Raw genomic sequence first — 6,481 nt, 5'->3', positions numbered from 1 at the left:
GTGTTTTAATAAAGTGGGGGACCACATTCGCGAAGTAGGAAGGGTTTTACCTCCATCTGAGTCCGAACTTGAGGCCTCGTCATTGGCCTCATTCCCCGACCGCGGACTTCTCGAGCGAATTGGGAGAGATGCCCTCCTTTCTCTCCTCGGAGGAAGGATGCCTGTGGGCAGTGGCACTTCCTCCCAGCGTTCATATTTTTTACTGGACCAGTCAGAGGTTGACTGGCCCTGTCCCAACAACCCACAAGCTCGTAGCTTGTCCTCATGTAATAGAAATGAGAGAGATCTCCTGCCGTAAGGGAGTCGGAGCAAGGTCTCTCTGTTCCCCTTCATTGTCTCGTCAGGGGTGGGACGCTGAAAGTTAGCTGAAAGGCGAGATACACTTCAACTAAATATGGATTTAAGGGCTAAAATTCCAAGCTCAAAAATAGAAAGTAACGAGAATACTTACGAATCCGCCTGAACGAACGATGTCGAGATGGGGACAAACCGTCTGTCGAGAAAAAAGCCTTCTTGAAGTCAGGAGGGTGGTTCGGAAGATTTTCAAAGATCTTCGTCTCTTTGGGGTAGCTCGAAAGATAGTAAAAACCATCTCCTCCCCGAGCTCAGGAGGGATTACTCTTCAAACAAAAGAGATATAAAATCTCTTGGGGTGAAGGCCCTGTCCACCCCAGCTCGTGGAACAAGGACCTCAGGGCAGACAGCACCCTGTATGAATTGGTGTTGAGTTGGAATGGAGCCAACCCAACGAAATCAATGAAGTCTCTGAAAAAGGACTTCAGGGGCAGCAAAGCTCCTGCCCTTATATGTTCCTGGCTCCAGGCCGCGTATTTTACACTGGAATCGCGGCCCCCAGGGGCGAAACAGCTCCGTTCATGCCTAGTCGGAGCTCGACACTTCAGTGTGTCCAACGAACTAAGGCCATGGAGGGCCAAGAGATCAGTTATTTGGTCGGTGGTGGTAACCGAGCTCTGGTAGAACTCGGCTTCAAACATCTCCCTCCTAGGCTGCGAAGACGAAGGCTCCGCCATTAAGGAAAACTGGAGTGCCCCTGGGTGGTATGCAACCGTGACTTTTAACGCAGGGTCGAGGGGAACTGGCCTAGGTCCTGGGTTGGGCTCCGGATAGATGGCTTCCCAAAGAACTCTTATCTTCTTTTCAATAACCTCGTCTATCTGGCGACGATAGTGGGCTCGAATGTCTTCTTGCTCGCGTGCGATTTCGTATTCTTTAATCCGACGTTGGTTCCGGGCAAAGACCGATTCCGGGCTCGGAGATTTGGGCTCGTAAGGGATTGCTCGTAATGACCCCCACCGTCTTTCTGGATTCTGTGACATCTAACGAGAAAGAAAAAATGGTGAGGGCCATGCATGCAAGAATCACGAGCTCGATGGGATGAACTCGGAGATTTAAGGACAAGAAACTAAGTATTAAGACCCTTACTAAGGAGTCAGAGCGTGTGTTCCGCAGGGAAGAAAAGGAGCGTGGATGATTTTTTGAAAATCCTGAAATTCAAGGGAAAGAAAGGTGGCGGTTAGCCAGGAAAGGGCATTTTTGGGTTTCGTGCAATTGTCAAGAACAAGGGTTTTTACCCGAAAACTTAGTGTACAAGAAACATGGCCTAAAATTTTCAAAACCCAGAAAGTTGAAACTTCGTTCAAACGACAAAACTGAGTATAAACCAGAGACAAACATCCAGAATGAAAATCTAGAAGGCATAAAAGCCCATCAGTTCAAAACTTCCTATCGTATCATTCTAAGAACGTAAACTAGCATACACAACAAGAACAATATGGGTAAAAAGCTGAAAACAAAAATGGCATACTTACACAGTGATGGTGATTGCAGCAAAATCGTCGTTTGGAGAAGAGGTTGCAAGAAAGAACTCACTGACTCGAACAGACCAGGATTCCTTTGTTTCTTGGGTCGAGAGAACATGCACGGGACAGAAGCTTCTTAAGAAAGTCTCTGGTTTTCTTGTTTTTTCCTTCCTGGCTTACGGTGAACAAACGTCAAGAAGAAGACGAAGAGGGGGTCTTGTATATATAGGTGGGAAAATTAAATTAATCAGGAGCGTTGATTAAAATCCTCAACAGATCGAACGGATGGGGATCAATGACAAGATGGCGCCGAAAAGTTGTCAGACGAACGATCGTGGGCGTGTTCCCAAGGTACTCAAGTACCTAAAGTGAGCAATACCCATCTGGCACGTGTCCATTTTCAAGAGCGTATGACGGTACGGTTCCCAGGGAAAGTAGTTCAAAATTTTCCTTCTCTTAGGATTCGAACAAATACTTTTGAGGGGGCAAGATGTTATACCCAGATTTCGAGCCATAGTAAATATGACCTCGAAAGCTGAGTTCGCAATAAATGGTCTCGTGAGGATTAGAATATGATCTAGGATTGTAAATCGAGCCTGCAAAGTATGATATATGATCTCGAATGCGGTGACCTCGAAATGATCTCGATCTCGAAAGGTAGCTCCGAGAACACCTTCATCTTCAGGAACTTCGGAGCATGGGTCTTGAGCTCGATATACTATCTCGAAAGCAATGTTAGCTCGGGAGATGTCAGTGGCTCGCACAATGACATGAAACCTGAGATGCTGAAGCCTTGGAGATACGCTATAACTACCTTGAATATCTACAAGTATTGTAAACATGAGATGTAATCCTCATTTATTGATGTAAATCCCCAAGAATCGTGGGATATTATTTAGTCGGTTATGCATTCCCTGGACTTCAGGGACGTTTCCTTTTTTATCTGATTAAAGGCATTTAAAGCCATTTATTTTTATTCACAAAAGAGTAACTACCCAAAATATGTGGGATAGTATTCTGCATCCTTCTCTATAAATAGAGAAGCCATGCACCAATGTAAAGGACCGAAATTCTGATCCTTGAGAGAAAACTCTAGAGAATTCATGCTAAAGAATTGTTCAGAGATAATCTTGAGATTAATAACAGAGACTCGTGGACTAGGCAGATTTAACTGCTGAACCACGTAAAAAACCGTGTGTTTGATTCGTTTATTTCTTTTGGCCATTATCTTTAATTGTTTACGTGCTCTCTTCTTTTATCTGTTGAAGAAAAACGGCGTCAACAGATATGTAGTAATTTTTAATTAATCATTATTAATTGTAAAATCTTTTATTAAATAAAATTTTCAATTTCTATATTAAAATAATTTAATAATAGTTAATATTATTAATTATGTAACATTAATTATTAAATTAAATAATTAATAATATTATCTATTTAATTAATCATTATTAATTTTTAAGATTTGTAATAAATTAAATTATTCAATTAGATAATGTTATTTAATAAAAAATAAATAATTATAAGATATGTAGTAATTTTTAATTAATCATTATTAATTGTAAAAACTTTTATTAAATAAAATTTTCAATTTCTATATTAAAATAATTTAATAATAGTTAATATTAGATAATAATATTTAATAAATAAATTAAAATAATTTCTTATAATAATTTATTATTTATTTAACTAATCATTATTAATTTTAAAGACTTATTAAATTAAATTATTTAATTAAATAATGTTGAATCAAAATTTTATTATTTAATTAATTAAAAAATTAAAAAATAAATTTTTATAAGATATGTAGTAATTTTTAATTAATCATTATTAATTGTAAAAAAATTTATTACTATAAAATTTTCAATTTCTATATTAAAATAATTTAATAATATTTCATATTATTAATTAGATAACATTAACTATTAAATTAAATAATTAATAATATTAACTATTTAATTAACATCAATAATTTATTATTTAAAGAAAATTTTATATACCACCTTTTTCAAAATGGTGTGTTGTTAACTTCGAGAATTTTAGTTTTATTTTTTGTTCATATCAATTTTGAGTTATTTCCTACAAAATTTTAAATTATTTGTACATTATTAAAAAAGAGTTTTATTATACAAGTTAGGCTATGTCAAATGGTTGAGTGTCTGAGAATATTATCAAGCTTATATATGCAGATCTAAAAGACTAAAACATCATTATCAAGTTTCTCTTTCATTCATAATAATTAACCATTAATATATTCATGTCATAATCAAGCTTAGCAGAATAAACAACGGCAAAGCAGGAAATGTAAATTGTATAAAAAACATATTATCAATGCTTTTTTTTTTCATAAAAATCCCAGTCAAATACTATAAAATAATTTATTTTATAAAAAACAGAGTAAACAAACAAACAGAATAAACAAAAAGAGTAAATAGACAAACAGACAAAAAGCTATTTATCCAAACAGAGTAAACAAAGATACATACTTGAGAAAAACCCCAAAGAACCTTCAAACTTCAAACCCCAATACTGTAAACGATCCAAGTCTGAAATAAAAATACATACACACAATCAATATTGATAAATCCATAAATAAAATTGATAAATCAACCAAGGTATGAAAAAGAAAAATGAAAGAGTCACCTGGTTGTATAAAGCAACAAATAGTTCTTCCAAAATTAAACAGGGCGCAATATAGCCCTAAAAGCAGCACAGACTTAAATCCCTAGCACAATCAAAAAAGAAAATTTCAAATAGGGTGTTAAAAAAAATTATAGAAGTGACGAAAAAACTGTTTAAGAATTTAATAAATTTGATTAAAATTAAAAAAAAAATACATTCACCGAAAAAGAATGCATTATACTACTGACTCTTGGACTCATACAAGTCATTTCCTCAATGAATTGGTAGTTAAGTAAAGCAAAATGGTTATGTGTCTGTTTGGAGTATGGAGTGAAACTCTCTCGATTTTCTTTATTCCACATGAAACTTTTTTGAAGAAATCAGCAACCTTACCACACATTTTTTTTGTCAACTTCGTATATATTTTTTAATACATGATCGGGTGTATTTTGTAAGTTTCAATAGGAGACATATGTATTTAATAGATTAACTTTTCTTCAATAAAATCTATACTACTCCAAGTTTATCCAAGAAAATGGTAAGCATATATAAAAAGAAGAGAATGTATTAATTAATTATTTAGCTAGTGCTTACGTACTATCTAAAAAGAATTGGGCATATATTCATGGAACGAATCTCATCAATTGTAAAATGTATAATGATAAGAAATTGCAGGGATAAGAGGGATCACTTTTACCAACCTACAAGACAGGTTCAGATCGCAAGGTTCAGCCTTTACAGATTCAACTTTCTCGAGTTAGACAAATAATAGTCTTTTTATCTTTTGATCTTCCTAGAAGATACAAGAGTTCATTGAAATGAAACAACATGAGGTAAATTCATACAGTTTAAATATGCATTCAGGTGAGTGAGATGAAAATGTGTATAGTACTAAAAATAAGGAAAGCCAAAAATATAACAATTAGTAGATATACTAACCACAACAATCTTATTGACCTTCAACTCCACCTTTTGTTTAGATCCCTAGCTTTTCACCACAATCCTTTGCACCCATACTGAGGCACCAGTTGTAACTGACCCAGATTCTACCTATTCATACGTAGCTGCAGAGCTTGAATAAACACACAAGGGCAACTAGATACGCATTGAACAAAATCAAAACAATTGTGAAAAAAGAAAATCCTTTGTGCTTCAATGGATAACATTGTTGCATTCAAAAGTTCACAAAACGTTTTCTACACTAAAAAACAACACTGCTGCTCCACTAACACATACCTGGTCATAACCATCAGCATCAGAACCCATAACACATTGCATGTTTGAGAGACACGAACCATCATTAACCTACCACCCAATACAAAAGCTTCAATTTTTAGCTTACATGAATTGGATTTGGGGGAAAAGATAAGCCTTTTCAAAAATTCTCAAACAAATATGGATTCTTTACCTCAATGAAAGTAACAGAACTCTGAACACGAAGAGTCCGAACCCACCCCTTCACTACCAGAGTCTGTCCCAATCGCTCCAACCCCCAAATTTTTAGCAACAAATAATAGACCAACATCAAAATTAAATCACTAAGAAATTGCACCCATGGAACCAAATTGATAACTGAGATTCAGAAAGAAAATAAGAGATGCTCACTCAAATTAAATCTAGGGGCTGTAGAGTAGGGTGTTCGCCTGGACTTTGTAAGGTTGCAGATAGAGCTGTTCGTCGGAATGGTGCGTCTGGGAGGATGAGGGAGAGAAAACAGGGTGTGGGAGACAAATGGGGTGGGGGAATATGTATATTAGTATTACCGGCGGGTCTCCGCCGGTAATACAACATCACCGGCGGGTCCGCCGGTAATACATACATCACCGGCGGGGTCCGCCGGTAATACAACATCGGCGGCGGTCCGCCGGTATTAACCCGCCAGTATCATCATCACCCGCTGGTATATCCATTATCCGCCGGTATTAAATTTGAAAATCAGTCACCGGGCATTTGTAATAGTGGCAGATATTTCGCCTCTAATAATGCAGAAGTCCGCCGCTAATAAAAAATTTAGTTTTTTATTTTGATTTCCTTATTAT

At 36.1% G+C, this 6,481-nt stretch overlaps 1 long non-coding RNA gene across 1 annotated transcript; it reads right to left on the bottom strand.

Moving 5' to 3' along the window:
* Positions 1-5,116: 5,116 nt before the first annotated feature.
* LOC133833990 (uncharacterized) lies at positions 5,117-5,935 on the bottom strand. The gene is made up of 4 exons (XR_009893255.1): positions 5,851-5,935; positions 5,679-5,747; positions 5,382-5,492; positions 5,117-5,143 (listed from the first exon to the last, which is right to left on the bottom strand). It is a non-coding gene; the product is annotated as an uncharacterized LOC133833990 (long non-coding RNA).
* Between the last annotated feature and the right edge of the window lie 546 nt (positions 5,936-6,481).

Source organism: Humulus lupulus, chromosome 5, assembly GCF_963169125.1.
Source record: "Humulus lupulus chromosome 5, drHumLupu1.1, whole genome shotgun sequence".
In the NCBI taxonomy this organism is placed as follows: domain Eukaryota; kingdom Viridiplantae; phylum Streptophyta; class Magnoliopsida; order Rosales; family Cannabaceae; genus Humulus; species Humulus lupulus.
This window is presented reverse-complemented; position numbering and strand designations above follow the sequence as displayed.